Consider the following 15,849-nt stretch of genomic DNA (forward strand, 5'->3'; position numbering starts at 1 on the left):
GTTGCAGCTGTATAGGGTGTTAGTGAGGCCACATCTGGAGGACTGTGTGCAGCTTTAGTCTCCTTACTTGAGAAAGGATGTACTAGCATTGAAGGGTGTGCAGAGGAGGTTCACTAGGTTGATTCTGGAATTGAGGGGGTTGGCTTACGAGGACAGACTGAGTGAACTGGGATTATATTCAAGATTAGAGTGGTGCTGGAAAAAGCACAGCAGGTGAGGCAGCATCCGAGGAGCAGGAAAATTGAAGGCACAATTTTCCTGCTCCTCGGATGCTGCCTGACCTGCTGTGTTTTTCCACCAGCACTTAAATCTTGACTCTAATCACCAGCAACTGCAGTATTCACTTCCACATGGGATTATATTCATTGGAATTTAGAAGATTGAGGGGGATCTTATAGAAAGATAAAAACTTATGTAGGAAATAGATAGGATAGAAGAAGAGAGGATGTTTCCATTGGCAGGTGAAAGTAGAACAAGAGGGCGCAGCCTTAAAATTAGGAGGAGCAAATTTAGGACTGAATTGAGAATGAACTTCTTCACCCAGAGGGTTGTGAATCTGTGGAATTCCCTGCTCAAAGAAGTAGTTGAGGCTTCCTCATTGAATGTTTTTAAAGCTAAGATGGATAATGTTTTGAACAGTAAAGGAACTAAGGGTTATGATAAGAGGGTGGGTAAGTGGAGTTGAGGCCATGAAAATATCAGCCATGATCTTATTTAATGGCAGATCAGGCTCGAAGTATTTCTGAAATTTCTAGTGATGCTCAACACAATACCAGTTGTTAATGTGAATAAGTCACAAGTAAATAGTCTGAATTTGTAAATAAGTTTGACCCCGAAGTTGAATATCATCCAACAAATCAGAAAACTGGCAATATAGCCTAATTTTCAGGTTTGATGAAAGATTTCTACTTTTTTCCTCATTTTCTGATTAGACATTTTACGGTCATGAGGACTCAACATTGAGTTCAACAATTTTGCACCATGAACTCTGTCCTCCATTTAGATTAACCACCTCAGTCCTGTTTGTATAGGCTTGGTTTCTGTAGAGCTACATTTGTTTCTGCTATTAACACCCATACATCATTTATACCACATTAGGACTCTTTCTTTACCATTTCCTCTGGGTTGAAAATATTTTCTAATCAATTAATCTGTTGCGAGATGTTCGAATACACCTTGAAAGCAGGTGGGACTTGAACCCATGCCTTCTCGTCTAGATCTAGGGACATTACTACTGAACCTTATATTGGGGTTCTATTACCATTTGTTCCACTTGCATCTTTCACCTTTTTCCCCTCTCCAGTATTAAAGTCCATAATCTTTTCCAGCTCCTTCAGATTTCACAAAGGAATTAAGATTAGATTACTTACAGTGTGGAAACAAGCCCTTCGGCCCAACAAGTCCACCCTCCGAAGAGCAATCCACCCAGACCTACATCTAACACTACGGGCAGTTTAGCATGGTCAATTTACCTAACCTGCACATCTTTGGACTGTGGGAGGAAACCAGAGCATCTGGAGGAAACCCACGCAGACACGAGGAGAATGTGCAAACTCCACACAGACAGTTGCCCGAAGCGGGAATTGAACCCGGTCTCTGGTGCTGTGAGGCAGCAGTGCTAACCACTGTGCCACTGTGCCGCCCCTAGAGTGAATCCAAAGAGGTTTTTCCAAGTATATTAAAGGAAAAAGAATAACACAGGCATAAAGTTGACCAAGGAGGAAGAAACCGACAACAAACTCGCATTCATGAGCGTCACAGTTGAAAGAACAGACAAAGGAGAACTACAAACCTACGTATACAGAAAACCACCAAACACTGACCAAATACTTAACTACACCAGCAACCATCCCAACACACACAAACGAAGCTGTATCAGGACACTATTTCAACGAGCCACCTCACACTGCAGCACAGACGAACTTCAGAAAACAGAGGAGAACTACTTATACAACTTATTCAAAAAGAACGGATACTCAAAAAAATACAGTCCGCAGATTCCTCAAGAATAAACCACGACAAGCAGACCAAACACAGCCAGAAACCCTAACCACCTTACCATACATCAAAGAAGTTTCAGAAATGACAGCCAGACTACTATGACCCCTCGGAATCCTAGTAGCACACAAACCCACCAACACTCTCAAACAAAAACTAACAAACCTAAAAGACCCAGTACAACCTACGGACCAAACCAATGTCGTCTACAAAATTCCATGCAAGGACTGCCACAAACACTACGTAGGACAAACAGAAAGAAAGTTAGCCACCAGGATACACAAACACCAGCTAGCCACAAAAAGACATGACCCTCTCTCCCTTGTAGCCCTACACACGGAGGAAAAAAACCCACCATTTTGACAACACATCTATCCTGGGACAGGCTAAGTAAAGACATGCCAGAGAATTCCTAGAGGCCTGGCACTCCAACCACAATGCCATAAACAAACACGTAGATTTAGATACCACCTATCAACCTAGCAGAAAATGAACAGGAATCACCACAAACCCCAGGAACCCCATCCTGGACAAACATATAAATAGAAAGCAGGAGATAACAGCTTCGCTTCACTTGGAAGTCGCCACTGATGATGTTACCTGGCTAGGTAATGAAATGTCTGGATATCAAACTACAGCTCAGCGAGCAAAACTACACCCTAAACCTCAAGCTGAGCTACAAACCTTCACAAACCTTGCAAAAAGAATAACTAGAGAGAGAATAGGGCCTCTCAAGGACCAAGGTGAGGGCATGAATGTGTAGAACCCAGAGATGGTTGAGGTCTGCAATGAATTTCTCTTGTTTACCATGGAGAAAGACATGAAGACATGGGAACTTGGGGGAGGTTTGTCGTCAATTCTCGGGGACAGTCCATATCACAGAGGTGATGTTGGATGTATTAGTATGTATGAAGGTGTCTAAATCTCCTGAACTTGACAAGATGTTAAGTCAATTTCAGATGCCTCCAGACTAGCCAAGTTCCTTCAGCACTTTTTAAAAAAAAGTCTATTTCCAGATTCTCAGGACTTCTCACAGTTAGTTGAATGACTGGTTTGTGATGCAGATTGCTGCCAAAAGCACAGGTTCAATTCCCATACTGGCTGACATTCCATTGAAACAGGAGTAGGTTATTCAGCTTCTCAAGCCTGTTCTGTCACTTAATGAGATTGTGGTCGATCTGTGTCCTAACTTCATATAGCAGCCCTCGGACTACATCCCCTTAATACATTTACTGTCTAGGAAAGACTCTTCTTCTCACCCTCTCCCCTTGCCTGTTGCATGGTGACACTCTCTCTAATGAGAGTGGGATTATGGAGGCTTTACCTTTCTAAAACCATTGAGACCTACAGCAGTGAAAAGGCCCTTTGGCCCATCTAACCACCCAGAAGTGGGAACTGCAGATGCTGGAGATTGGAGTGGTGCTGGTAAAGCACAGCAGGTCAGGCAACAGCTGAGGAGCAGGAAAATCTATGTTAATGGGCAATCAAAAGCAATCACTTACTATTTTAAATAAAAACCAAAGGACGCATCTGTGGAGAGAAATCAGAGTTAATGTTTTTAGTCCAGTGATGTTCTGAAGAAGATGTGGAGGTGTTGGTGTTGGTCTGGGCTGGACAAGGTTAAAAATCACACAAGCTGAAAATGTGTTGCTGGAAAAGCGCAGCAGGTCAGGCAGCATCCAAGGAACAGGAGATTCGATGTTTCGGACATAAGGGCATAAGCCCTTCTAAAAATCACACAACACCAGGTTATAGTCCAACAGGGATAAAGGACCAGCACTCCGAAAACTTGTACCTCCAAATAAACCTGTTGCACCATAATCTGGTGTTGTGTGATTTTTAACATTCTGAAGGAGGATCACTGGGCCCCAAATGTTAATTCTGATTTCTCTCCACAGAAGCTACCAGATCTGCTGAGCTTTTTCAGCAATTTCTGTTTCTGTACCTACTACTCCAATCCCATTTTCCAGTGCTTAATCCATAGCCATTGGCTTGACTTTGCTTTTATTAAACGTGACCTTCCCCGATTATTAAAGAAGTGACTGTCTGACCTATTACCTGTCATTCTAAAAGATGACAGACTTAAACAATCCAGGTCTTTTTCACTATATAATTTCAGATACATCACACTGTGAACTTTTGCTATAAATTCTGTGTCTTGCAATCTTATTCTCCACAACCACCTGATGAAGGAGCAGCGCTCAGGAAGCCAGTGCTTCCAAATAAACCTGTTGGACTACAACCTGGTGTTGTGTGATTTTTATCTTTGACCTATTACAGTATTTCCAAGCTCTGCCTTCCCCCTGATGAGCTGCAGGAACATTCAGGGGAGCAGGAGAGGGGTGAACCTTGGTTAGGCCCCGCCCACAGGTGGGCGGACACCTTTCGGGGGCGGGACACGCTCCGTCATTTCCTGTATACTCCGGTGGCGGAGGATAGCAGCCTTTGGAGTGAGCGAGCGAACTAGAGCCTTGCTGGATTCATGTCCTTCCGTTTATAGCTTGTGAGTAGCCGCGCCTTTTCTTGTTTTGTCCGGGGTTGCTGCTGTTCCTCTCCCCTCCACGAGTTCATTCAGAAAATATTTACTTTAGAGAGAGTAGGGAAAACCGTGACCGCTCAACCAAACACAGGTGGAGGGGGAAGTTTGATTGACGGACAGCTGGGCCAATAGGAACTGCGTTCACTCACCGATTAGCCAATGGACGTGATGGCGGGGCGGAGCAGGGCCGACTGAGCAAGTTTGGTTGCTGGTCTTGTCAGGCGTTTCTCCTGCTTCAGACTCCAATCCCTGGCAGCAATGAACCGCCTGTCCATTAGGGAGCTGCTGGGCTGGTAACTCAGCACCGTGTCCCACTTTCTTTCTCTCTTCCCCCCACCTAGTTCTGCGTTTGTGTGTGTGTTTGTTATACACAAATCTTCAGCACACGAAAGGAACCGAAGAAATCGGGAAGTTTTATTCTTGTAGCTCCACCACACCCCACTCTGATCGTTTTTATTTCCAAACAGGCGTCTTCACTCTTTTTTTTGGAAAAAGAAACAAGGTTCTTAATTTTTCTTTCCCCCCCCTAACCCCACCCACTTCCCTTGAATCAATTAGAACTCAACCGACGTTTTACTCATTTAAGAGTAAACAGTTGTTTAAGATCTGGTGCCAAACAGCGATGACTGGCTGACTGTGTTTTGCAAAATGTGAAATGTCCCTAGGAGATCAGTGAAAACCACCTATCGTGCTAACATCTATTGGTATTTAAGCTTTTTTTTCAGTAGTCTTTTAAAAGATAGAACTAATGACATTGCTGCTGTTTGAAGGACTGATGATTATTGACCATCCCTGGTTTCCTTTGAAAAGGTGGTGGTGATGATCTGCCTGCTACCTTGAACTGCTGCAGTCTGTTATGTAGTGGATTTCAGAAATTTTATCTGTTAATTGTACAGAAATGACAAGTATTTCCAGGTAGGAAGGTGTGATCTGGATAAGATGGTGTTCCTATTCATCTGTTAATGTTATCATATATATTGTTGGTTAGGTAGGTGCTGTCGAAGAAACCTTACATTTGCTGCAGTGCATCCTGTAGGTAAAACATACTGCAGCAGCAGGGAGATAGTGGTAGAGTGAATGGATATTTGATGTGATGCATGGGCTCCTGATTCACTTAAGCAGGAACTTGACCAGAACTTTATTTTGGATTTTCTGGTATAGATCACACCACATGCTGTTATAGAAAGGTGAGTTTCAACTTTAAGTAATTATTTTGAATGTATGTTCTAACTTCATTCTGGCATTTTACGTTTTTGTTTCACTCCTGTCATTGTTTCTAAAACTTTTAATTTGTTGAAATTCAAATAAAACTTCTCAAACATCCCAGAGGGCAGTAATATAGATTGAATTCATCTGGTATTTTATTTTCTTGGGCTACTTCACTTTGAGAAGCATGAGAGAGGAGTAATTCTTTGCTAATCATTTTAATTTGTTCAAGAGGACTGCACCACTGGTTAGGCTGGAATTTATTGCTCTTGTTATTGTGCTTGAGAAATTAGCAGTGAACTATTGTCTTGAACAGTTGTCCAGGTGGTTTAAATAGACCAACAATATCATTAGGGAGTGTGTTCCAAGATTTAACTGTGACAATACAGGATTGGTAATGCCATTCCAAGTTAAAATGGTGTGTGGCTTGGAGGGGGTTTTCAGCTGATGGTGTCCTCATGCATCTGTTACCTTTGAAAACAATGACTTTTCCCACTTAGAAACAATGATTTTAAACGAGCTTTGAGTTTCTGCAGTGCATCTTGTAGATAGTGCACTGAGGCAGTACACACTATGCTGAAGGGAGTGAATGTTCAAGTTATTGGCTGCCTTTAATGGGATGGTTTAAGCTGCTTGTGATGGAGCTGCTTTCAGGCACAGGAGTAAGCCATTCAAGCCTGATGTACCATTCAGTCACATCATGGCTGATCTGTGGCCTAACTCCATATATTTACCTTTGGCCTGTATCCCTTTAAATTTTTATTAAGCAAAGATATTAATCTCAAAATTAATGACTGATCCACCATTCACTGCAAGTCGGCTATATTCCTTCACTTCTGACTTATGCATTTAAAAGGTAGATTGGCTTTAATGAGATGGGGAGGCCAGTGTGTGCTGCTTAATTTCCAGACTTGGATAATTTCTACAAGAAACTATGATATCCAGTTTAAATTCTGGTAAATGGATGTTGCCAGTCGATTGTAATAATAATGCCATTAGTGTCAAAGGTTGATGGTTAGATTCTGAGATGGTCATTGTCCAATATTTCTCCCTTGCTATTTTAGTCCAAGCCTCAATTTGTCGAGGTCTTACTGCAGATTGACATGCACTCCTTCCAGATTTAAGGAATCTAGTTTGGTGCTGAACATTGTAAGTTAATCAGTGAACATTCCCATGTTTCACCATTTATAATGGTGAGAGGGGCTACTGAAACAGCTGAAGGTCGTTGGGCATATAGGACACTATCCTGAAGAACACCTGCAGTGTTATCATGGGATTGAGTTGATTGACTTCCAACCACAACTATCTATCCTTTGTACTAAGTAGAGCTCCAACCAGAAGTGTTTTCCTGATTCCTGTTGACATTAGTTTTGGTAAGGTTCTTTGCTACACTCAGTTAAATGCTGCACTAATTTTAGTTAGCGAATGCAAATCCTTGGAGCCAAATATTGGGTTTGTTTGGGTTGATGGTCTACCTTTGTAGACATGACACTCCTCTATTGTGCTGTGTTTTTTTTTGGTAACTCCATGTGCATTTGAACTGAGGCCCTAGTGATGGAATTTGGCTGCATCAGGCTTATCCTGAACCTGTTCAGCAAGGATCATTATTGGTCTTGATTGTTTGTTTGGATCAAGAAATGGGAAAAACTATGGTTAGATAGCAAATCTTGATTGGAAAGGTTGCTCCACTTAAGGCACCTAGATCGATGGTGGGTAGTAGGGTTATTAAATGATTACCGTGAAGAGGTAATTGAGGTATAACAGATGGTTTCAACCACCTTTTTTGAGTTTTCATCAGTGGGTGTGTGGAGGAGGTTTTGCAAGGACAGCAGCCAAAGGTGTGTGGAGCATTTCGGTTATGTAATCTTCAGTTCATTTGCATAGAACAATACAGCACAGAACAGGCCCTTCGGCCCACGATGTTGTGCTGAACATTTGTCGTAGCTTAAGCACCTATCCATGTACCTGTCCAATTGCTGCTTAAAGGTCACCAATGATTCTGACTCTGCCACTCCCACAGGCAGCGCATTCCATGCCCCCACCACTCTCTGGGTAAAGAACCTATCCCAGACATCATCATTCCTTCCCCCCCCCCCCACTCCCTCAAAATACCTTCCACCCTTCACCTTAAATTTATGTCCCCTTGTAACACTCTGTTGTACCTGGGGAAAAATCTGACTGTCTACCCTATCTATTCTCCTGATCATCTTTTAAACCTCTATCAAGTCACCCCTCATTCTTTGCCAATCCAATGAGAAGAGGCCTAGCGCACTCAACCTATCCTTGTACGACTTATTTTCCATTCCAGGCAACAGCCTGGTAAATCTCCTCTGCACCCTCTCCAAAGCTTCCACATCTTTCCTCAAGTGAGGCGACCAGAACTGCACACAGTACTCCAAATGTGGCCTTATCAAGGTCCTGTACACTTGGAATATCACCACACAACTCTTGAATTCAATCCCTCTGCTAATGAACGCTAATACACCATAGGCCACCTTACAAGCTCTATCCACCTGAGTGGCAACTTTCAAAGAGCTATGAACATAGATCCCAAGACACCTCTGCTCCTCCACTTTACTAAGAACCCTACCGTTAACCCTGTATTCCGCATTCTTATTTGTCCTTCCAAAATGGACAACCTCACACTCGACAGGGTTGAATTCCATCTGCCACTCCTCAGCCCAGCTCTGCATCATATCTAAGTCCCTTTGCAGTTGACAACAGCCCTCCTCACTATCCACAACTCCACCAATCTTCATATCGTCTGCAAATTTACTGACCCACCCTTCGACTCCCTCTTCCAAGTCATTAATAAAAATTACAAACAGCAGAGGACCCAGAACTGATCCCTGCGAAACTCCACTTGTAACTGGGCTCCAGGCTGAATATTTACCATTGACCACCACTCTGACTTCGACTGGTTATCCAGTTCTCTGTCCAACTGGCCAAACTTCCTACTATCCCATGCCTCCTGACTTTCCGCATAAGCCTACCATGGGGAACCTTATCAAATGCCTTACTAAAATCCATATACACTACATCCACTGCTCTACCCTTATCCACACGCTTGGTCACCTCCTCAAAGAATTCAATAAGACTTGTAAGGCAAGACCTACCCCTCAAATCCATGCTGGCTGTCCCTAATCAAGCAGTGTCTTTCCAGATACTCATAAATCCTATCCCTCAGTATCCTTTCCATTACTGTACCTACCACTGAAGTAAGACCAACTGGCCTGTAATTCCCAGGGTTATCCCTATTCCCTTTTTTGAACAGGGGCACAACATTCGCCACTCTCCAGTCCCCTGGTACCACCCCCGTTGACAGTGAAGATGAAAATATCCTTGCCAACGGCTCTGCAATTTCCTCTTTCTTCCCACATCCTACTATATATCCCATCAGGCCTGGGGGACTTGTCTATCCTCACGTTTTTCAAAATGCCCAATACATCTTCCTTCCTAACAAATATCTCCTCTAGCTTACCAGTCCGTTTCATACTCTCCTCTTCAACAATATGGTCCCTCTCATTTGTAAATACTGAAGAAAAGTACTCATTCAAGACCTCTCCTATCTCTTCTGACTCAATACACAGTCTCCCACTTCTGTCCTTGATCGGACCTACCCTCGTTCTCGTCTTTCTCATGTTTCTCACATATGCATAAAAGGCCTTGGGGTTATCCTTGATCCTACCTGCCAAAGATTTTTCATGCCTCTTAGCTCTCCTCATCCCTTTCTTCAGTTCCCTCCTGGCTATCCTGTATCCCTCCAACGCTGTCTGAACCTTGTTTCATCAACCTTATATAAGTCGCCTTCTTCCTCTTTACTAGACGTTCAACCTCCCCTCATCAACCAAGGTTCCTTCTCATGACCATCTCTTTCCTGCCAGAGGTACATATATATCAAGTACATGTCGTTTCTGTTCCTTGAAAAAGTTCCACATTTCAATGATATCCTTCCCTGACAGCCTATGCTCCCAACTTATGCTCCTCAGATCCTGTCTTGTAGCATCGAATTTATCCTTCCCCTTCTCTTCTCCCCCCCCCCCCCCCCCACAATTGTAAAACCTACCCTGTTGCACGCACCTATCTCTCTCTATAACCAAGGTGAAAGTCACAGAATTGTGGTGACCATCACCAAAATGCTCACCCACTAACAAGCCCATCACTTGTCCTGGTTTGTTACTGAGTATCAAATCCAATATGGCCTCCCCTCTGGTCGGACAATCTACATACTGAGTTGAAAAGCTTCCTGGACACACTGCACAAACACCGGCCCGTCCAATCTACTTGATCTAAAGAGCTTCCAACCAATATTTGGGAAGTTGAAATCGCCCATGACTACTACCCTGTGGCTTCTGCACCTTTCCAAAATCTGTTTTCCAATCTGTTTCTCCACATCTCTGCTGCTATTGGGAGGCTTATAGTAAACGCCCAAAAGGTGACGGCTCCTTTCCTATTTCTGACTTCAGCCCATACTACCTCCAAAGGCAGATCCCCCTCGAACTGCCTTTCTGCAGCCATTACACCATTTCTAATTAGCAACGCTACCCCCCCTCCTTTTTTACCACCCTCCCTCATCTTACTGAAACATCTGTAACCAGGAACCTCCAACAACCATTCCTGTCCCTCATCTATCCACGTTTCTGTGATGGCCACAACATCGTAGTCCCAAGTACTGATCCACGCCTTGAGTTCACCCACCTTATTTCTGATACTCCTTGCGTTGAAGTATACACACTTGAGCCCATCTGTGTCTGCAAATATTCCGTCAGTGCTACCTTCTCCACAGCCTCCCTACATTCTTGGACATCCTGAAAAACAGCTGACCTACTTGCTGGACTACAAGTCCGGATCCCATCCCCCTGCTAAATTAGTTTTAAACCCCCCCCCCCCCCCCCAAGAGTGCTAGCAAACCTACCTCCCAGGATATTGGTGCCCTTCTGGTTCAGGTGCAACCTGTCCTGCTTGTACAGGTCCCACCTTCCCCAGAATGCAGTCCAATTATCCAAATACCTGAAGCCCTCCCTCTACACTATCCTTGCAGCCACATGTTCAACTGCACACTCTCCCTAGTCCTTGCCTCACTGTCATGTGGCACTGGCAACAACCCAGAGATGACAACTCTGTCCGTCCTAGCTTTTAGCTTCCAGCCTAACTCCGAGCTCCTGAATGACCTCCCCACACCCCTCTTCCTACCTATGTCATTGGTGTCAATGTGCACCACGACCTCTGGCTGCACGCCCTCCCCCTTAAGGATTCTGAAGACATGGTCGGAGATGTCTCAGACCCTGGCACTCAGGAGGCAACTGAGAGTCTCACCCATGTCCACAGAACTGCCTGTCTGTCCCTCTAACTATAGAGTCTCCTATAACTAGCTCATGTGTGTAGTGCTAATAATGAAGTCATTCTTCTCTCCATGTTGAACTTTTTTAATCCAATCTAAAGCAAGCAAGCTAAATTTGTTTTTAAATTTTAAATTTATTCACAGGGTGTTGCTGGCTAGACCAGCATTTATTGCTTATCCCTAATTGCCCAGAGGGCATTTAGTCAATGGAGTCTCTGGAATAATAGCTGAGTGACATACCATTAGGCTATTGCTTCCCACAGTATAGGTATCTGTTCAATATCTTTAACACTAGCGTGACAATTACTGACCTTGGTGTAATTCCTGTGACTGCAATATCCCTTATTGCTCCTTGATTATTTTTGTCCTTCTGTCATAGTTTTATTTGAAATGTTTGCTAGTTGTGTTGAACTCATTGCTCCTGAGTATAAGAGTTGGTGTCTCTACTTGTGTTGTGTGGCCAAGAAAAACACAGCTCTTACTCTTGATTTCTTTTCATTAACTTGGCATTGAATGCAAGCAGATAAGGAGAGAAACTGTGCTTGGATGTGATACTCTCTCATTAGCTTGCAAGTGTCCATTCAATACTTAGTCTTCCTAAGATCATAGAATCTCTACAGTGTAGATTTTGGCCCATCGAGTCCACACCAATCCTCCAAAGGTCCTCCTGCCTAGACCCAGACTCCCAACCTTATCCCTGTAACTTCATATTTACCATGGATGTCCACCTGACCTGTGCATCTTTTGATCTGTGGCAAGAAACCAGAGCACCCAGAGGAAACTCCTGCAGATACAGGGCAAATATGCAAACTCCACACAGTCACTGAAGGTTGGGATTGAACCTGACTTCCTGGTGCTGAGAGGCAGTAGTGCTAACCACTGAGTCACACAGATGCTTGATAAAACTGAAACCGTACTTTAGCAAAGAGTCAACATTGGAGGGAAGTAACCTTCATGTAGTAACTTGAAGGTGAAATGGAAAGAGAATTGGGAATGATGGTCATTCATGTCCTGTCTGTAAAACAAACAGGATGTCGGTTTACAAAAAAATTCAGAGACGGGTCACATTCAGGTCAAATAACATCTGCAGAGAAAAGGAAGTTAAAACTACATTTCAGGCCTGTCGAACTCCTTGTGTTAAACATTAGATTACCTACCGTGTGGAATCAGGCTTTTCGGCCCAACCAGTCCACACCTTCCTCCAAAGAGTAACCCAACCAGACCCGTTTTCCCTCAGCTGAAAATTAGATTAGATTACTTAGTGTGGAAACAGGCCGTTCGGCCCAACAAGTCCACACCGACGCGCAACCCACCCATACCCCTACCTAACACTATGGGCAATTTAGCATGGCCAATTCACCTGACCCGCACATCTTTGGACTGTGGGAGGAAACCGGAGCACCCGGAGGAAACCCACGCAGACACGGGGAGAATGTGGAGAACGTGCAAACTCCACACAGTCAGTCGCCTGAGGCGGGAATTGAACCCAGGTCCCTGGTGCTGTGAGGCAGCAGTGCTAACCACTGTGCCACCGTGCTGCCCAAATGTGTTGCTGGAAAAGTGCAGCAGGTCAGGCAGCATCCAAGGAGCAGGGGAATTGACGTTTTGGGCATGAGCCCTTCTTCAGGAATGAGGAAAGTGTGCCAAGCAGGCTAAGATAAAAGGTAGGGGGGAGGGGTGTTGGAAATGCGATAGGTGGAAGGAGGTTAAGGTGAGGATGATAGGCCAGAGTGGGGGTGGGGGCGGAGAGGTCAGGATGAAGATTGCAAGTTAGGAAGGTGGTGCTGAGTTCGAGGTTTGGGACTGAGAAGGTGGGGGGAGGGGAAATGAGGAAACTAGAGAAATGAGTTCATCCTTGTGGTTGGAGGGTTCCTAGGCGGAAGATAAGGTGCTCTTCCTCCAGCTGTCATCAGACCATAGTAACACGACGGCCCCCCGCCACTTCTTCCCACACCCCTCTTTTTCCCCTCCCAGGTACTGCCAGTGTTGCTGCATATTACCAACATTTTCCATTCATTTTTCTTATGCTAGCTTAACTTCTAGCATAGGCTTCATGGACTTGAACTCAAGGTTTTGCAATGTTTGTGTATCTGTGCATCATGTCATTACTATAAATTTTCATTACACATGAAGGTCTGATTACTGAAGCCTAATATTATACCTATTTACAAATTAGGTCTACTTGCAACTGTGCTGAATCTTCTGTTTTTAAAGATCTGACTTTGAATTTGCTCCATCATATAATTTATAATTCAGTTTTGAATTATCTGACTGCCTCTTTAGAACAGATTGGCCTCTTGCTGCACATTTATGTAACTTCACTTGTAAAAGATGAAAAATTGTCCTGTTTTCCACTCCTGTCATCTTTCCATTCTTAAGATATGACCAAATGACATGATTAGATTAGATTTGCTACAGCATGGAAACAGGCCCTTTGGTCCAACAATCCATGCTGACCCAGACTCATTTCTCTACGTTTTACCCCTGACTAATGCAGTAGACCTTTTGTAGATGCAGCATAGTAACTAACTTCTAGGAATTGTGTGGGAGCAGTGTAGCTGTGACCAGGTTCTGTGTGACAGCTGCACAGCTCTGATACTGGCTTCTAGTCTGGTTTAGCTAAATTCTCAGCTTTAACTGCCTCTGCTTGAGGCCATTTTTTAAAAAATAAAACTTAATCACATTATGAAAGCTACTATGAGGAGCCCTAGCAAACGTGGAATCGATGGATATTGGGAGGCAGACTCTTTGGTTGGAGTCAAACTTGGCAAATGGGGAGATAACTGACCAAACAAAACGTATCTCATTCCATAAAATCTCTGCAGGAGTTCCTGAGCCTAGTGACGTAGACCCAATTATCTTCAACAGTTTCATCAATAACCTTTGCTCCATTATGCAAACACCTCCATTTCCGACATTACAAAGTTCAGCACCATTCGCAGCTTGTCAGATACCAAATTATTCCATTTTAAATGCAGCAAGAGTCTTTGTGTATAATTTAAGGTTGAGAGATTCTTGATCAGTCGGAGATCAAAGGTTATTGGGGGGAGGGGGGGGGGGGGGGAAGGGAGGAAAGTGGATGAGGGAGCAGGCTGAAGTGGCCTTATAACCTATTCCCTGTTGTGTTTTTCTTCCAGGTTTCTGTAGGCATGTAAAAGATGCTGGCTTGGGATATACCTAATAGCTTAAGAAAATGGAGGGTAGCCTTTATTTTCGGATCTGGCAGTCATGGAATTTCATAGAATAACTAGTGTTTAGTTTTTTTTGTGAAAGCTACCCCTCTTATTGGTGTAGTTTACAAAATAGCTTTTCACGTTTTGCAATTTCCTGTTTTGTTTTCTATTGACAAGTGTTAGGCATGCACATTTTTTAAATCATTTTCTTTCTATCAATCGTTTTCTGAATTTTACTTATTCAAGTGATTACTGTTTGTATTATTTGTCTGACAAAAGAAACTTATTCTATCAATAGTTCCTTAAATATTGGTATTGCATTTCCAGCAACTTAATGCTTCAGAGGTTGTATTGAAGATTGGCTTATTTAACACATTGTGGAATTCGTTGGTAGACCATTTTTACTAATCCCTGAAAATATATAATTAGGCATATTGCTATTGTGGTCATACTGCTGGTATAGTGATCCAAAGGAATGCCAAATGATCAAGACTAGAGTTCAAATCCTATCTAGAAGAAATTGGGGACTGCAGATGCTGGAGATCTGAGTGGAGAGTGTGGTGCTCTAAGAGGAACAGGAGAGTCAACGTTTCAGGCTAAAACCCTTCATCAGGAATGAGGCTTGTGGGCCAAAATTGGCTAAGATAAATGGGAGAGGGTTGGGGCTGGGGTGGGGGGTAGATGAAGGTGGAGGTGATGGGTCAGAGAGGAAGGAAAGAAGATGGGCAGTTTGAGAGATTAGTGCCGAGTTGGAAGATTTGGATCTGGGATTGGGCGGGTGAGGGGTGGTGATAGTGGAAGATGAGGAAACTGGTGAAATCAACATAGATCCCATATGGTTGGAGGTCTCAAAGCAAAAAATGAGATGTTCTTCCTCCATGCAGCAGGTGGTTAGGTTTGGCGATGGAGGCAGCACAAGACCTGCATGTTCTGTGGGGAGGGGGGGGGGGGGGGGGGGGGGGGGTTTGTTTGATGGGGGACAGCGGGGTTGCTTTGTGGAAGTCCCCTGGAGTTCTCTGAAACGTTCACAAGTAGGCATCCTGTCTCCCCACTGTAGAGGAGACTCCATCAGAAGCAATGGATACAGTAGATGATGTGTGGAAGTGCAGGTAAATCTGATAGATGTGGAAGGCTCCATTTTTGGGGCCCCACCTTCATCCAGGCTTCCAAAGGAGGCATCTGTATCTGTTGCTCCCGATGCAGTGGTCTCTACATTGGAGAGACAGGATGCCTACTTGCAGAATGAGTTTCAGAACAACTGCAGGGGACACTCCTGAAACAACTCTATTGCCTGCTGGCCAAGCACTAACTTTCCCTCCCACTTCCTCCAAAGGCAGGTCCTGTGCTGCCTCCATCACTGAATCCTAACCACCTGCTGCCTGGAGGAAGAACACCTCATTTTCTGCCTTTTGATCCCATGTGATTGAAGGGTTCCATATGGCTTCCACCAGTTTCCTCCTCTTACTTTTTCCCTGCCCCCCACCCCCAAAAAAACCTTGTACCAGATTCAACCTTCCAACTCAGCACTGTCCATCTTCCTTCCCACCTATACGCTCCACCCTCCTCTCCAACCCATCATCTCCTCCTCCACC

At 44.0% G+C, this 15,849-nt stretch overlaps 1 protein-coding gene across 4 annotated transcripts in view; it reads left to right on the top strand.

The window, feature by feature from the left end:
- Positions 1-15,849, top strand: part of ralba (v-ral simian leukemia viral oncogene homolog Ba (ras related)) — a 95,120-nt gene that overhangs the window by 23,958 nt on the left and 55,313 nt on the right. For 2 of the 4 annotated variants that reach the window (XM_060827032.1, XM_060827033.1), the window contains exon 1: positions 4,421-4,501. The exons of 1 other annotated variant lie outside the window; for it this stretch is intronic. The gene's annotated coding sequence lies outside the window, so the exon portion shown is untranslated. Of the gene's footprint in view, positions 1-4,420; positions 4,502-5,078; positions 5,242-15,849 lie in introns of those variants that run through there. One more of the 4 variants, XM_060827034.1, reaches the window with a different exon arrangement.

This window comes from Hemiscyllium ocellatum, chromosome 7, assembly GCF_020745735.1.
Source record: "Hemiscyllium ocellatum isolate sHemOce1 chromosome 7, sHemOce1.pat.X.cur, whole genome shotgun sequence".
In the NCBI taxonomy this organism is placed as follows: Eukaryota; Metazoa; Chordata; class Chondrichthyes; order Orectolobiformes; family Hemiscylliidae; genus Hemiscyllium; species Hemiscyllium ocellatum.